This window comes from Geotrypetes seraphini, chromosome 8 (genome assembly GCF_902459505.1).
Source record: "Geotrypetes seraphini chromosome 8, aGeoSer1.1, whole genome shotgun sequence".
In the NCBI taxonomy this organism is placed as follows: domain Eukaryota; kingdom Metazoa; phylum Chordata; class Amphibia; order Gymnophiona; family Dermophiidae; genus Geotrypetes; species Geotrypetes seraphini.
In genome coordinates, this window is record NC_047091.1 from 74793007 (window position 1) to 74811278 (window position 18272).

Sequence of the window (18272 nt, forward strand, 5' to 3'; positions counted from 1 at the left end):
TGGAACCTTGCTCACGTCTGTCTCTCTCCCTGCCCTCCTGAGTCCTTTTATCTCTCCGGCCCTGGGAGGCGGACTTTCATTCCTGGCCGAGGGAGAGGCAGAAAGAAGGAAATAAAATTCAGAAAAAGGAGGATCTAAGCTTTCTCTTTCCACGATGCGGCTCCTGACGACGGGCGCAGTTCTAAATCTCTTATTACCCTAAAAACCCGTGGAAAGGTTGTCTTCCGAGCTCACGGGCTGGGGTTCTTTTAGTTCTGATCACATCATAAAGGGATCCTTCTCAGTGGGTTAATTCTCCCTAAAGAGTCTCCTTCAGTTTCTGCTGTGCAAACGGAACTGGTTATGGGTTTTATCCCTCTGCAAATAGGCCTTCCCCCCCCCCCCCCCCATGCAGTACACAATTAAACCGTCAGATTTGTTGCCAGAGGATTTTCATAAGGAGGTTCTGAGCTCAGTGGACCACTGATCTGACCCGACATGGCAGGACTTCTGTGTTCTTATGAATACCTAAGATAGGCAGGCACTACAACTCCCTGGTAAATGCAGGACCAGACAGGCTGCTCAACCATTAGGTTTGGGGGGGAGGGGGGCAGCAGAAGACACCAGCTGCAGTCAAAGCAAGAGACTGACAGCCACAAACTAAAAAGAACCCCAAAAATTTTTCAATAAATAAACCTTGACTTAAAAAAACACAAAAAAAACAAACTCAAAAGAACCTTCAATGCAGGAAGGGTAGGCAATTTTCAAATCCTCCATTCACCTGAGTAAATGACTTTTGGAACTTGCTCTGGCTCTGGTTATTTGTGTGTGTGTAATATATGTAATGTTGGTGTCATTTCCTCTCTCATGTTTTAGTTGAAATCTTTTTTATTATTAATCAAGGTAATAAACACAAGGAGACTAGCCATGTACAGAGCAATAAATAATAATAACCCTGAACAAAATAAATGGTTAAATAAGAGGCCTGTGCTGATATGGTCCCCCATCCCATAGAAGAAATCCAATTTGAAAACACAGAAATTCCCCCTTTCCCTCAACCCCCCCAAATCCTCCTCCCCTTAATAAATTCTAAAGCAGATCAAAATTTCTCATATGTAATGTATTCATAAGATATAAAATATATGAATTGGCTACATGTTATAAATGAAGTTCATCGATAACCAAACTCCAGGCTTGAGGAGAAAGGTCTTGTCTATATGGCTGCCATACAACCCAGAAACTTTTCTTCCTCTTCTCAGTATGGCAAGCGACTCTAGCTTAGAGAGCTGAACGGGGACAACGGGAATCCCGCAGAACCCACGGGGATCCTGTGGGTTCCCCCTTCGGGTCATGGGAATCCCATGGGGACCCCCCCTCATGGTCTCAGGTTGGAGGCAGCTCGATCCGGAAGTCGGTCGGCTACATGTGCATGCTGCACTGCAGGCAGGCTCGCATTGCTTCTCAATGGGCTGAAAGTCAAACTCCAGGAGGCAAGACCCCAGCTCAACCCGCAGTTCCTCTCTAACAATCGATGCCAGCCTAGCTTCTGATCCCAAATACATTACCTTCTTACAATAAGTGCCTACCTTTTCCCTGAATTACTCACAGTCCATACAGTGCTACCATGTTGTTTCAAGACTGGGTCAAAAGAGAGGCTGTTTCACTGAACTTTCACGGTCAGAGTCCTGTCCTATCCAGTAAACTTTGTTTTATAAAAATCTGCATATTGAGTTAGATCAGTGTTTTATTTTTCAATGCTTTTTTTTCTTGCCCATGTCTAGCTGAAAAGCTTGAAATTTTAAACCTTAATTGCACTGCCAATGTATTTGGTAGTTTAAAGGTTCTATGTGTGCAGTTTTTACCTTATAAGGTTAGCTACCAAAACATTTTGGCTCACAGGAGAGAGAGTGACTTTCAATAAATGTGCACATTTTCTTTGGTACAGAAGCTTCCTAATTTATTACTGCTGCCTCCAACCCCTGCTGTTATCTGGACGCGAATGTGGGAGGCAAACGCGAGACACAGAAGGGGGGAGGGAGTGTGTTTTTGGATCGGATGCTGGGGTCCACCTTGGGGATTAGTGCCCAAGAAAAGGATCTGGGCATCATCATAGACAATACGGTGAAATCTTCCGCCCAATGTGTGGCAGTGGCCAAAAAAACAAATAGGATGTTAGAAATTATTTAAAAAGGGATGGTTAACAAGACTAAGAATGTTATAATGTCTCTGTATCGCTCCATGGTGCGACCTCAGCTGGAGTATTGCGTTCATTTCTGATCTCCTTATCTCAAGAAAGATATAGTGGCGCTAGAAAAGGTTCAAAGAAGAGCAACCAAGATGGTAAAGGGGATGGAACTCCTCTCGTATGAGGAAAGACTAAAATGGTTAGGGCTCTTCAGCTTGGAAAAGAAACGGCTGAGGGGAGATATGACTGAAGTCTACAAAATCCTGAGTGGAGTAGAATGGGTACAAGTGGATCGATTTTTCACTCTGTCAAAAATTACAAAGACCGAGCAGACTGCTGGGCACGATGGACCACTGGTCTGACCCAGCAGCGGCAATTCTTATGTTCTTATGACTAGGGGACACTCAATGAAGTTGCAGGGAAATACTTTTAAAACCGATAGGAGGAAATGTTTTTCACTTGGAGAATAGTTAAGCTCTGGAACGCGTTGCCAGAGGATGTGGTAAGAGCGGATAGCGTAGCTGGTTTTAAGAAAGGTTTGGACAAGTTCCTGGAGGAAAAGTCCATAGTCTGTTATTGAGAAAGACATAGGCAGGTCTGGGGTGGAGCTTGGGCGGGTGTACTTGGTTGGTATTTGTTAGGCTTAGGGGGTACTTGGCTTGAAAAGGTTAAGAAACACTGCTCTGAAATATGCACTATGTTCTATCTTAATGCCCTCAGAATATCTTCAGCAGACAGTGTTGTTTAAAGTACTAGGTCAAAGTACATAAGTAAAGATATGAGATGCATATTTTGATACTTAAGTAAAAAGTATAATGGAAAAACAAATTAAAAATTTACTCAAATAAAAATAAAAAAGTAAGGTCCTAAAATTAATACTTTTTTGAGTAAAAAGTTAAAGTACCGCCACCAGCTTCAGCTTCATCTCCGCTTTAAAGTGACCCAACTCAACTAACCAGTTTAAACACAGGCAGCCCCACTAGTCTTGCTATATTCACTGAACAGCAACATTTAAGATGAAATGATCCACTGTTTGCATGAGCCTGTTCCCAGTTTTGCTGTTTCATTTGGTTTACTGAAACATTGTCATTTATTTCTCCCTTTCCCTTTTACTTTTAATGCCAGCAAAGGGTTACTAGACGTCTGGGAAAACCTGGACATGTCCTCTTTATAGAGGACTGTCCAGGTGCCTGGAGGGATTTCCAAAACTTGGGTAGTTTGTCCAGGTTGGAAGTCCCTGACTCTGACCTCAGGGCCGCGTCTAATGTCATCACATATTGATGTCATCGTGTCAACATCCGTGCGTGCGCCCTCCAGACTTGGTCCTGATCGTGGGGCGATTCTGGTGGGGGCAGGGGGGACCAGGGCAGAGCTGGTGGCAGAATGGGGCGAGGCTGGGGGTGGAATGGGGCAGGACCAAGTATCCTCTTTTTTAATAGAGGAAATCTGACAACACTGCAAGCATCAAATATAACTAGGCAAAAGTAGTAAAAATGGGCAAAATAATTACTTCAGTAAAAGTAACAAATCTTATCCTGTACTTCTTTATGAGTAAAAGTATCAAAACATTTACTTAAGTACAGTAATTAGTTATATTTACTTATCCCCTCTTTTACTAACACGTAGCATGGGTTTTAGCGCCCGCAGCAGCGGTAACTGCAGCCTTTGCATCTGATGTGGCGCTTGTATCTATCTGCCGGTGGGCCAGCTGAACTGAAATTTTGAAATTGTCTGGTGGGCCAAATTTTATTACACCACGGGCCAGATTTGGCCTGCGGGCTAGAGTTTGACATGTCTGGTCTAATGCAAGGCCCAAACTGTCCATCTGTTCATGTACCACTTCGGATCTATTATATAGCTGCTGAAGTTTTTTTTTTTAAATCTAATGCAGCTTCCACGGCTTCTGTTACCTCCATAGTAATCTCCAATGTCCATGTGGAGCTCACAGATGAAGTCGGAGGGTTGCCTTGCACCACCATCTTAGATTCCAGTGACCAAACCTTGTCTTTTCTAATCGTTCTTGAAGTCATATCAAGCCAAAGAAGCAGCCAAATAGCTCTTGAATGTGACCCAGAGTTTCCTTGACATCCAGAAGGACACTTAGGTAGCAAGTAATCATTTGTAGAATACAAAAAAAACAAACAGGTTTACAGTGGGAAGGTGGTAAGTGCTCAGCAATTCTACTGCAACTTCCTCCCATGACAGCATGTGATTCCCCCCCCCCTTCATATTTTTGAAATAAATATACTTAAAGCCATTAAACCTTAGATGAAGATAGATCCTTGGTGGGAGGTACATCAGATGTTCCACTTCTGATGAGTGGCTTGGGGGAGGAGGGGAGGCAGCAATGTTTGTAGTTTCCTATAAGAAATTTAAGGAAACCAGATCATTGCATTATCATATATCATATCCACAGGGATACTCACAGAAAGATCATATCCACAGGGATACTCACAGAAAAATTGAAAATGATTAAGGGACTTCAGACTGTTGAAATTAAAATGATCAGCCACTAGGACCAGCTTAAGAATATTGGATGCTCTAGGTGCCTCCTCCCTCCACAAGGCTCTGCTACTTGTCAGCCTCAGCATTTTCGGTGGGCCTAACCAATGTCAGCAAAGGCCTATGGGAGATCATATCATTCATGTCTGACCTTAGGGCATGTCATTGAAAAAAGCCTTAGCCAGCCTAAATTAAATCAGTGCTTAAAGGTAACAAAGGACCTTGCAGCTAAGAGGTGCAAAGAGGTGTTAAGATGTGCTAATGTCTGGTGCTTAAGATGGACAGCTTAAGATATACAATAAGTCCAGGTGCATGAGCTAGCACAGATAACTAAGATTAATCAGAAACCATTGTCAAAGTGATACTGGAAATTCTCCCTCTTTTCATCTCCAATCTCTCACACCCCACTCACCTTATTTACCATTGTTTCAAACCATTTACAAATTATAAACAGAAAGATACTGGGACATACAATAGTTTCTATATAAGCCTATTAAAAAAACCCTCTCTGCAACACCCCCTCTCTTCTCTGTCTGGAACATCACCCCTCCCATCTCTCTCTCTCTCTCTCTCTCTACCTCTCTCTTTTTCTTTGTCCTCACAGCACCTAATCAGGAAGATGACTTTTCTCTCAATCACAAGAGCACAGAAGCAGTCTCTGTATTTGTAAAACTTATTTCTACAATTGTAATACTTGATATATCTTTATAAATCTTTCTTTTCTGTAATATTAAGCTTATTTCTGCACAATATATATATATATTCTCTATGTAATCACTTCTGGCTGTGTTTGTCATTTGATTTTACTTCCTAATGAATCTTCTGTGAGGGTATTAAACCCGGGACCTGGCAGATTGTAAGGCCGCCTCAACATTACCCCTCCAAACCTTACATTTGGGGGGCTAAACCTTACACCACCCTCCACCATAAATCAGGAGTGGAGTAATGTAATGGTAAGTGCAGTGGACTAAAATCAAGTTTCAAGTTTATTGTGTATTTGATTAATCGCTTACTCAAATTTCTAAGCGATGAGGAACCGGGTTTAATTCCCACTGTAGCTCCTTGTGACCCTGGGTTAGTCACTTAACTTTTCATTGCCCTAAGTACAAAAACTTTGTGAGCCCTCTAGGGACAGAGAAAGTACCTGCATATAATATGTACAGCACTGCATACATCTAGTTAGGTGACAAAATAGTACCAAAAATTGCACTGGCTGCCAATTGAGGTGAAAATATTGTTTAAGTTTGGTTGTATATGTTTTAAGTCTTTACATGGTCTTTTACCTAGTTATTTTATTGACTACTTTGAATTTGTTAATAGAAAACGCCCTACACGGGGTTCACGGATATTTGACTTTCGGGATGGGTTTATAAACGATTCTTTGGCAGAATTCTATCTTATCAGGCCGGTATATGGGATAAATATCTTGGTAATTTTATATTAAGTTCCAACACCTATCTGGAATTTAGAAAATTGTTAAAAACTTACTTGTTTGGTAAAATTTTTTAAACTAATGGATTGTAATTCACTGTGAATGTCCCGTATCTTTACTCTGTAAACCGCACAGAACTGAGAGGTAGCTGCAGTATACAAGCATATTGTTATGCTATGTTATGCTATCAACTTGTGCTCAAGTCCTAGCAACTTGATGAATTACAGATCTAAAAAGAGATCAGTTTTGTGCTAGACTGGTAAGGTCCTCCAGCATCATCCCCATGGTTGTTTTCAACACATCCATCCAATTGCAGGTCACCCTCTTTGCCTGGTTCCTTCAATCTTCTCTAATGATTTTTCTCTTCTGACGATGTGACCAAAATAAGACAGATATAACTTCATCATTTTGACTTCTAGTGACATAGCCGGTTTGATTTCTTCCAGAATAGATTTGTTAGTTTTTCTGGTGGTCCATAGCACGTCTAAAATCCTTCTTTCTCCAGCACTAAAACTCAAATGAGTCAATCTTCTTTCTGTCTTGTTTCTGCAGTGTCCAGCTTTCGCATCCGTAATTGACCACTGAGAAAATGAGTGCATAGACAAGCATGATCTTCGTTTGGAATGTTACCTCCTTGCCTTTGAATACTTTGTCAAGAGCCTTCATTGAAGAGCAACCCAGTACTATTCTGCAAAGTATTTCTTCCCTGCTGGTTGCTTCTTTGTATACGAAAGAGCCCAGGAGATAGAATAGAAGTTGTAAAGGATTTCAGTCGCCTCGAAGCTCAAAATTGTCATCATTTTCCATGTTCATGATTTTCATCTTTTTTGTGTTCAGTTTATGTTATGACTTTAAATTTTGTCTTTTCTCAATAGATACAACATGTCTTCTTTGCTGCTGCTGATAAGCATTGTATCATTTGCATAGCACAGGTTGTTTATATTTCGGCCACCAACTTTAAAACCGACACTCTCTTCTTCCAAATATGCTTTTCTGAAGATGGTGCTAAAAATAATCAGAAGTATCTCCCCTTCCCCTCTCTATGCCCCAGCCAGGTAGCTAGCTTCTCTCATTCCTATCACTCTCCCCAATTGGCCATCATCTCATCTTCCCTTCCTTACCCCCAGCATCTTCCTCTTTTCCCCCTGTGTCTTGGCCAATGCAGATACCCCCCTACTTCCCTCAGTGACAGCCCTGAGTTTAAAGTAGAATGAGAACTGCTCATAGGTTGCCATATGGCTCCAGAAAAAGGAGAATAAATTGAGACATTTGAGTTTTACTTCCATGGGAAGCAAAGGAAGTAAAACTCAAATGTCTCAATTTGTCCTCCTTTTTCCGGAACCATATGGTAACCCTAATTGCTTGGGCTCTGTAAATCTGCCTTGGGGGGAGGGGAGGAGAGAGACATGGCAGCACTTGATTGTGGGTGTAGGGACGAAGCTTCAAACAGGACTCAGATTGGGATGAGGCGCTCCTAAATGGAAGGCCTCTAACCCTTTTATTAAGTATCTTAACTCCTTTATTTACTTGCAAGGTTACAGTCTCAACATGCATTTACATTGCTGATTACACCAAGGTAACTCTCTTGTTTACATATCTAATATGATTCTCAAGGCTACCATCTCACGTGACATCTGAATTATAGAGGTTACAATAAAGTGATTCCTTTTTTACACTTCTAAAGTTTACCATCGCATGTGACATTCTAAAGATTATAATGCATGCACCTCATGATCACCCTTAAGCTCAGCACGTGACAGAGGCCTGCTTATGCACGTAGGCAAGGTCTGTCTTCTGAAGTATCTTTTCATATAAGGCCTACTTAAATAAGATAAGGGTTAATTTCTGACAGGTTAGGGGGAGAAAGGGAAAGATTCACCATTCTTTCACAGGGGCTTAGATCAGTGTGCTGACCTTGCCCTGTTTCAGATCTTGCCCTGTTTCAGATCTTGCCCTTCATTTCCCCTTACTTTACTATTTTTAAGGGCTTTATAGAGGTAAGGCAAATCTGCTTGGGATAATTTGCGATAACAACCATGACATAGACTTATGCATAAATTAAACAAAGAAGGCAGGCATTGAATAAAACAACAGAGAGTAATCAAGAGACCTATTCCAATGAGTAGATATTGCAAAAGGACCCGGATCCATTGGCCAGATGAAAGCCAGGACTATAAAGCATTCCACCACTGCGGTAAGATGACTTGACGCATATTAGAGGCCAATTCATGTAGTTGCTGAATTTGTTCTTTGATACTGTTTCTGTTATCGGTGAGATTAAAATAACATATTTTTAATGGTTTCGCAGCCGTGATGATGTAATAGTAAGAGATAATCTATAGTGGCTCTGTTGTCTAACACAGCTGTCCGTATTTCATTTTGTTCTTGATTTAGCAAGCTAAGTGCATGTGAGGTATGATTAATGTTTTTAGCTAATGCACAAGCTAATCGGGCTAAGGTTTTTTGATTATATAATGCTAACTCAGGTACACCAACTAAAGAGACAGCCAAAGAGATAATTTCAGCTTTTGAGAACAAGTTGACATTACTATCACACTGGTCATTTAAGTCATAACTATCAGAGGTTATAGAGACAAAGCGTCTTTCTTTAGTAATCCTAGGATTAATCAGTTGCTTTTTATTTACTAAGGCTGCTACTAATCTACTCAGGCAGCATTGGGTATTGTGTGATAAATTAGCTGGAATGTAATTCCATGTTCGCTTTCCACATGTCCAAAACCATGCATTAATATATGAAATATTTACAAAATGTGAATAGTTCCACAAAGCTAGTCCACTGTTAATGCAATTTCTAGTACAATTTTGTACCCTAGCACATGACAGATTTTTATGATTTGCTACTATGGGAGTATAAATGGTCATGGCATCCCAGGGTAATTCTTTGGCTACTTGTCCCCATGATGTAAACATGGTATATGATACTTCATCTTCAGACATAAAATTTGTTAGTTGGGAAATATTTCCTATTCCTCCTGGCGCTTTACATACTGGAATTTAACAAAAGCCTAACAAAGTGTGTACATCAGTGCTCTGCTGTAAGCGGAAATTGTCATTTCCTGAAATCTCTGTGATTTTTTCCCAAATGTTATATTGCATTCTTTTCTCCCATGATTCCCCAGCAGAAGGTAAAGAAAGACTAAGAAAAGTTAACAAGCAAATAACAATCATTAAAGAATTATAAGTTAATTGTGCAAAAATAGCAGCAGTAAAATTTTCAGGTGTCATTTCTTTATCAGTCTTTTTCAAGGTGAGAATGGCTTGGTCATTCAAGCTTTTAATGTGTCCCCAAGTCACAGGATCAGTCTTAGAATAACGCTTTCTTTTCTGGTCATCTTGCTGTGGTATGGGAACTTGTTGTGGTTGCCTTAAGATTAAATCAAACTCAGGAATGGGGTTCTGCAGATGCTGATGCCAGGACATTCCCTTCTTCTTCTGTAGTTTCGGAGATAGGAACGGGTGTCAGTGGCTGCATGTGCGGGTCGGATGTGTCTGCTCGGTACCCAAACCAGACCTGTAGGAGTTGAAACAGCGGCATAGCCCCTCCCCCAGGTTATTAAGGGAGCAGGTCCATGCCAGACAGGATTAGGAGACAGTTTATATTTAACCAAAGGTTGTGGTAATGAAACTGCCTTTTGATGATGTTTATCATGTGCAGAGTACTCTGAAAAATAGTTCAAATGGTTAATAGTGAATAAAAAATGAATAAAGACATTTGAACCTGTCTCATATTAGGAACGGCATATTTCACGGGTTTCTGTTTTAATAAATAAGATTTTAATGTACGGTTTGCACGTTCTACAATGGCTTGTCCTGTAGAATTATAACGAGACGAAAAACTCCAAAAACACTGCTCCAGCTGATTCGAACTCCCACTGTGCGATCATGGGTTCCTGAAGAAGGGTTTGGTCCCGAAACCAGGCTGGTTGAACCTGGTATCCTGTAAGGTTTTGTTCTTTGAGCCCCAGGAATGTTTCTATCCTTCAGTTAAGTCTGCTTTTCATTGCTGTTGGGGAGTTGGCTGGGGGGTTCAGCGAGTGGTCGCTCAGTGGTTTTTCACTTGATATACACTGTAATTGATTTCATTACATATTGAGTTGTGGTTTAGCACTTTTGATTTATTGCACACTTCGGGTGCCCTATGATGGTGTGCGGGTGTAGGTATATTACCCTCACCTGACTCTGTTAAGCGTTGGAGCCTTGTCTCCCCTCGCTGCCTCCTCACACTGAGGGCACCCCATACCTCATCTCTATTGAATTTATGTATGTTATGTGTACAGGTATTTTATCTTGAGCGACCACTCTCTGAACCTTTGACTATTCCTGCCTTTTTTGTAGTTTCTACTGTAGAATTATAAGGCAAACTGTGAATCAATTGTATATCCCATTGTAAGCAAAACTCAGAAAAAGCATTGGAAGAATATGCAGCACCATTATCTGTTTTTAAAGTTTTCGGCTTTCCCATAACAGCAATACATTATAACATATGATTAATTACTTGATTCGTTGTTTCTCCAGTTTGTGACGTCACCCAAAGATAGCCAGAATAGGTGTCAATAGTAACGTGCAGATATTTCCATTTCCCGAAAGGGGGATATTGTGTGACATCCATTTGCCACACTTGATTTACTGCAAGTCCCCTGGGGTTTACCCCGTACTCAGCAGCCGAATGAAGCTGTGAGCATTGTGGGCAAGATTGAACTATAGTTGTAGCTTGATTTAAGGGAATCTTAAACATTTTTACCAGGGCTTTAGCATTTTGATGCCTAGGGGGGTGGTAAATTGTGCAAAAACCTTCCTAGTTGCAGCGTCTGCAATATTATTTCCTGTAGAGATGACTCCAGGAAGATTTTGATGGCTATGAATATGAAACCCGCTAAGAGAGTGTTTATGTGTCGACAATAACGAGCGTAATTCAAGAAACAATGATAGTAAGTTGTCATCAATTGACGGGGTGACAGGCTGGTAAATTAAATTACGAACGTACAGACTGTGATCAGGTTCAATGGACAATGGGAAAAGGTGTGCAGTGGAAGAATAACAGTGGCTACTTCTGAATAAGACCCTAGAAGTATTTTCTTGGGTCCAGTACACGACTCCGCGTGTCTTGCTGCCATCTGTATAGACAGTAAGGCCTAAATTCTCTATTACTGCGTTTAACTTAGGCGTGCTTTGGACGTCGGATATAAGTGAATAATCATGGAGTTAAGGGCCTTAATTAATGTTAATTGGGTAATGGACGACACATAGACGTCCCTAGGTAGTACATAACGAACTAACGTCTATCGAAAGCATAGTCCCATCTGCAGCTCTGGACGTGGGCGTTCCGTGGGCGGTCTATGGGCGTGCCAAGTGGGGACGCTAGATAGGCGCTACCTGGGCGAACGCGTGCGTCTAACTCTCGTGAATTATGTAGACGTAAGAAACCCTGGTCTAACTTGGATTTCAATGCCGTTTCAACTATCGTAATTGCGGCTCTTTGTTACACGCGAGGCAGACGTCTGCTGTATTTTTTATCAATAATTCCAATAGTGAATTTCAATAGGTATTTTTCATCTTTTCTCTGTCCTAATAAATATAATGACACCATAACAATGGAACACATTATATTGCATGGATAACAAACCACATTTCAGCCCAAACCATAATATAATATTCCCATGGCTTTTACAACCCCCTTTTTTGTCTCAACAAACAGCACTGCAATCGGCTCTCTTTTGAAAGCAAAGAAAAACCAGCACACATTATCAGCACTTAAAAAGAGAATAAACAGATACACACCTTAACATTCCAGCTTCCCTCATTGCAAAATGGAGGTGTTCAGTTGCACAAAACTGACCTCATTGTGACCTCATCAATCTGCATCTTCCAAAGTAATATGCCACAATTAAAAGACGTGGTGGGTGTTGAACCCACAACCTCTGGATGTTAGCAGCATAGGCTGGGCTCCTAACTGATAGAGCTACAGCTGTTTGACTGAGCTGTCTGTGCTTCATTAGGTATCATATCAGGATGAACTCAAATAAGTTTAAGCAAAGGAATGCCTAAAGATTTGGAACGTTTTCAAGTAGAAAACAAATATGAAATATGTATTAAAGAATTGCAGCACAAATAACGCCTAAACGGAACAGATTATTTACAGTCCTATATGCATTAGTACAGTGCTCAGAATGAAGATTAGCGTGTAAGAAAAACAGAGCTCCACCTCACATGCATTCAAGCACACTTGGGAATATGGGTTTGGGGCTCAGTGAAAGCAGCGCTTTTAGCCATTGAGCTAACACTCTTTTGTCTCAGCCTACTATGACATTATAGCTAAACTCCTTTTCCCTTAGCACTTCACTAAGATATGATATGACAAGGGAACGAGAGGAATTGGAGGTGTGGGTCAGTGAGGAAAGGCACTCTCTACCAATCGTGCGGCCTTTGAGGGTTCAAATCCCAGCCTGTATTTTACTTGTGGCGTATCAGCCTTCCAGGTGCACTTTGATGATGGTTTCCACTTCTTATAGGAGTTGAATATAACATTTCTCCATTTAAACATGGCATACGTTGTTAGTTTTGATCGTGGTAAAGTATACATTTCTGAAATGGTGAAGAAACAATAATATACAACGTCAGTAAGCGGTATAAGCAAATCCAAACTGCTATAAGCGCAAGAAAGCATTTGTAGCTCAACACGCTAATGCTCCTTTTCTGAGCTTTGCCATCTAAAACTCCCCGGTTTGACTCCCACCTTTGCTCATTTTAATAAGGTCCTAGTTTTTGCCTATTAGATCTTATAACATTTCCCTTTGCAGGCAAACCTATTTTCAACTTACCATGGCTCGGACATCCTAAGCAGTGATAAGCAGCAAGATGACATTTGTGGATCGCCTGGTTAATGTGCTCTCATCACTGCTTAGGATGTCCGAGCCATGGTAAGTTGAAAATAGGTTTGCCTGCAAAGGGAAATGTTATAAGATCTAATAGGCAAAAACTAGGACCTTATTAAAATGAGCAAAGGTGGGAGTCAAACCGGGGAGTTTTAGATGGCAAAGCTCAGAAAAGGAGCATTAGCGTGTTGAGCTACAAATGCTTTCTTGCACTTATAGCAGTTTGGATTTGCTTATACCGCTTACTGACGTTGTATATTATTGTTTCTTCACCATTTCAGAAATGTATACTTTACCACGATCAAAACTAACAACGTATGCCATGTTTAAATGGAGAAATGTTATATTCAACTCCTATAAGAAGTGGAAACCATCATCAAAGTGCACCTGGAAGGCTGATACGCCACAAGTAAAATACAGGCTGGGATTTGAACCCTCAAAGGCCGCACGATTGGTAGAGAGTGCCTTTCCTCACTGACCCACACCTCCAATTCCTCTCGTTCCCTTGTCATATCATATCTTAGTGAAGTGCTAAGGGAAAAGGAGTTTAGCTATAATGTCATAGTAGGCTGAGACAAAAGAGTGTTAGCTCAATGGCTAAAAGCGCTGCTTTCACTGAGCCCCAAACCCATATTCCCAAGTGTGCTTGAATGCATGTGAGGTGGAGCTCTGTTTTTCTTACACGCTAATCTTCATTCTGAGCACTGTACTAATGCATATAGGACTGTAAATAATCTGTTCCGTTTAGGCGTTATTTGTGCTGCAATTCTTTAATACATATTTCATATTTGTTTTCTATGAGTTAAATCAAACTTCAGAGGGCTTGGACAGGTGTTGAAGAATGATCCAGTTAGGGGGGGATGTTTTTGGTGGGGGGAGGGTGTTCAGCATGAGAGAGAACAGGTTGCATTAACTATTAGACAATGGGCTGCACATAATAAAAGCTGAAGCAAAATATTGATATGTAAAGGCAAGGCTAAAGAGTTACCAGGTGTCCTGGCTGAGAAATGAATATAACCTATTTGCTAACCTTACTCAAGACTTGAACCCCCTGATGTATGGACGATGAAAAAGCAATGCCTTAAGGCATAGAGCTATAGAGGTAACTTTGTTTAGAACATAGAGCTTAGAGATGTGAAGGAAATGACTACAACGTCACTACAGCTGTATATTGCAAAACCACATCCAATGCACATCCAATTAGATTTGAATCCTAACGGTTTCTATGACGTCCGCCGCTAATTAGGCGTGCTTAGTATATAGAAAGCTTTGGCACAGCCATTTTGCCTATGTAAGACCCCCTCATGTGAGTTGGTGTTTGTGGTGTTCTGTTTCCTCAATGATGAAACTTTGTGCTATGACTTGCCTGTTCTCCTTTATACTCCCTTCTGCCTTTGACACTCCTCCCCACCCCCATTATCTGTATTTCCTTAGTTTATGGATTTTTCTGGGTGTTGGTGTGAGGGATTGTTGGGGACTTAAATTTTGTGTTAAGTGTGGAGGGGAATAAATTGTTAGGGAAAAGAAGGGGCCAGGTCAGGTTACACACAGATGCCCACACCCACCACTCTCCCTGCTTTCATAATGTCATTGTCTGCCCCACCTCCATTTTCCATAGTAGCAGAGTACACCAAAAAGAAAGAGCAGAGGGGGCCTACAACATTCAATTAACTCCATGTGGAATGGATGGGAACTGAAAAGGATTCAGGTCCCAATTCCTGCCCCATACTTTCTCTGTCTCTGTCATATGTAAGTCAGGTACCTGGGGACACATCTTAAAGACCAGAAATCGTCTTCCAAATATGTCCGTCTTTTATTATGAGTTTCACATCTTTTATACGAATCAGGTTTGTCAGCATGTGACGGCATGTGACGTAAATACAAACCATATATGGAAAGTCACATGAAACTTTAAACACATCAGCATTTTTCCTAGCTAGAGATTGAAGTCCACAGAGGGTCAGAAAAAGCCTTAACCAGCAGAGCTTCTTAACTAAATCTGTCTGTAAATACGGCTTAACAAAACAATTGAATTCACTTCACATTATCTCTGTTTAAACATTACCTGTCCTTGTACCATCTTCAAAGAAGGGAAAGATAAACAGGGCCTACCTTTGCATCTTTAAACAACATATGCCTAAGGACACTTACTAAAGTTCTGATACGTGTCCCTTCAAATCCCCTCTTACGTCATGTAAATGACGTCACAAATACACAGCATGAGCTGGAAGGGAGTGATACTCTAGGTATGTCTCTCAAGGAGGGGTCTTTTTAGGAGCTGTAATACGAATAACACAGTACATGAGCAGTCAAGACAAGAGTGCAAATAATAAGAGATTATGCATTCAACTAAAGTGCTGATCCCAAGAATTAGATAAATCAGAGTTACATTTGGACTCAGCAAAGAGGTCTGCTAATTTCTGAATGTCCATAGTAGGACCTATATTGTCAGAAAGGAAAGTACAACAGCATAAAATACTGAGGAGAATTTAACAGAATTCTCAGCTAGAATCATATCTAGGGCCATATGATTTTGAGAACCATCTGAGAAGTGGAGCCTAATTGATCAGTAATACCTTGCAAGGCGTCCCTAGAATAGTTCACAAAGCGTTGCTGATTATAATAATTTTAATTAATCCAATCAACATTCTTATTAATAGTAATAAAGGGAATAAGGAACTCAAACCCAGCCTTAACCTGAGCTCGGGCCTTAAATTCATCTGGGACCCCTCTTGGGACCCCTATAGCATCTATGTATACATGTGATCAGATTTATATCAAGACAAATAAAAGGAAAAACCATGTGAATAGGAAGGATGCCTTTCAGAAAGATATGCAGGAGCATGGTAACCTTAACTAAAGTGCACTGGCCTATCCACTGGCTGGGTAGCTTAACAGGGAGCCAAAAGTCTCCATAAAGCCAGTAAATATCAAATCTAATGCAGCAACAATAGGGCATACCTATGAGCCAAGACAGAACAATAACCTGGGGGTAAATTACCTACAAAACTACTCTGTGTCAGATTAGAAACATGACATGTGTAATTGCCCTTATAGATGGTAACGGCAATATCAAGCTTTTGCTGTCCTGGCAACAAAGGGTATTTAGAACACTGCAGTGCACAGAGGGGATAAGTAAAATTAGAGGAGATATTGGTAAATAACCCAAAAAGGCATGGTTGGATACCAGGAGGGAGGTCCAGAGGTTCGGTTCCTAGATGGGGTCTAGCTTGAGCACATATGTAACAATTACTCTTATTATGTTGATCAGCAGTGAATTTCATCCATTCTAACCAAAGGTTACGTTCTGAAAACCCTACCTCAACAGCCACAATATCAGTAAGTTTATTGAATGTAGGGGCCAGTGGGTTAGTATTTTTTGGGGCCCCCACAAAATGGCGGGAGAGGATGAGTGGAGGTAGATAGATCCCGTAAGAAAACTGATGGGTCGGATAGCTAGACCCACCCTTAAACCACATGTCCATAATGTACATACCTTCATCAGTAGGTCTAGGGTTGTCAATAGTAAGAGAAAGCTTAATAATTTGTGCAGGAACACTTTTCCTATAACAGTGTCCAACCTTATGAAGGGTCATACAAGTAAGCAGTGATTTACCATTTTGGTCCACTGTTTTTCAGGGTATTTTCTAGTTTATAAGCCCAGTCAGTATCAATATTCCACCCTACCACTCCCCAGAATGCACACTTATCCCCCCAACGTGAGTCAGTAACATATATATATATATATATGTCTTTAGTTTTAGGAATCTCTGAGGACCAATGGCACAGCCTTGGGATATCAATTGATGAACAGTCCACAATGTCACAATACTCAAAGGAGAAGGTGGCAACTTGCACACTGCTGGAATTATACCATAAGGTAGCATACTATCGGTCTTTTCTGGATTCCAATTGAAGGACAGCCTTTGCGAGGGAGTAGTCCAGCTTGACGTCGTGTTCGCAAAGAGGTGTCGGGGGTGCTGTTTACAGCAGGAGTGTCATTTACAGATGGGTATGGGCAGAAAGTGTCGTGGACCCAGAACACATCATCCCTGTAGACCCAGTTAGAAATGATCCATACAGGGAGAAAAACTAGCAGCAGCGGTGCCAGTAAGAGAATGATAAAGTTGGTAGAATGCTGCAATGAAATCATTATGTTGTTCCACTGGAGGAGGTGAAATCTGCGCAGGGAAGACTTGCTTCTGGGGTTTTAGGTTAACCCTCTTCAAGCGACTTGCGTGGATCCAAACAGGAAACTCCTCAGTGAGTGCAGCGGGCCTGGGCACAGCGATCACAGTAGTGGGAAGGCCAAAGGGGAAATCCGTCTGCTTCCGATCCTTGGAAAGCTGCTGGACAATCACCAGGCTGGAAAAAATGGGTAGGAATCTGTGGAGAGAAAGGAGAAGTGCAAGACACGTTTCTTTGAACAAGCCCTAATATTTCAATTAGCTTTTAGACGTATTCCTCCTGTATCAAGGGAAAATCTACCCATGGGGCGGGGAAAGGTCATCCCGTGAGAATCTCAAAGGGAGAGCAGCCAGATGTCTGTGCATACAGAAAGAGATACTTGAAAAGAAATGCTTGAAAAGCATTCCAAATATCATTCAGCAGCTGTACTCCAATGTGATCCAAACAAGAGATAGAAAACAAGAGAAACCATGTTGCCTGTATTGAATGTGGCAACATGTAACAATACCAATTCATTCACTTAGCATAGCCATGGCAAAAGAGAGACAATACTCACTTACTTAAGGTTCTTAATTGAACAATCCAAAAGGATATGTTTTTGTGTGCTGCATATAACTATTATGCACCTCAGAGAGACCATACTGATGTACTGAATGTATTCAGAAATGTATGGATCATATGTAGGGAACACCACGAAATAAATGCTGTATAAAATAAAGCTTTTTTTTAAACATATAACCCCTAACTAAACTATATTCAGAATATAAAAGCTATAAGTAAAAGAACATTGCGCAGTTAGGCTAGTAAGAAGTGGAAAAAGAGCTCTAGAAGTGGCCAATATTATGTATCCTGGGGTACCCACTAAACTAAAACAAGTAGACATGACACAGACAAAACATAAAGTTTTAAGCGTGGAGCTATTACTCCATCTGTCAAGTGTGCAGGGCTGAATTTAACTCTGCAAATAAACACATTGATATAAAAAAACCAAAACAACAAATAATGTATATCATAACCATCTCATATTTAGAAAAAGGGCATAAAGCTAATGTCTCTTTGGAGCGTCTCTATCTCTGCAGTGATAAAGAGGACC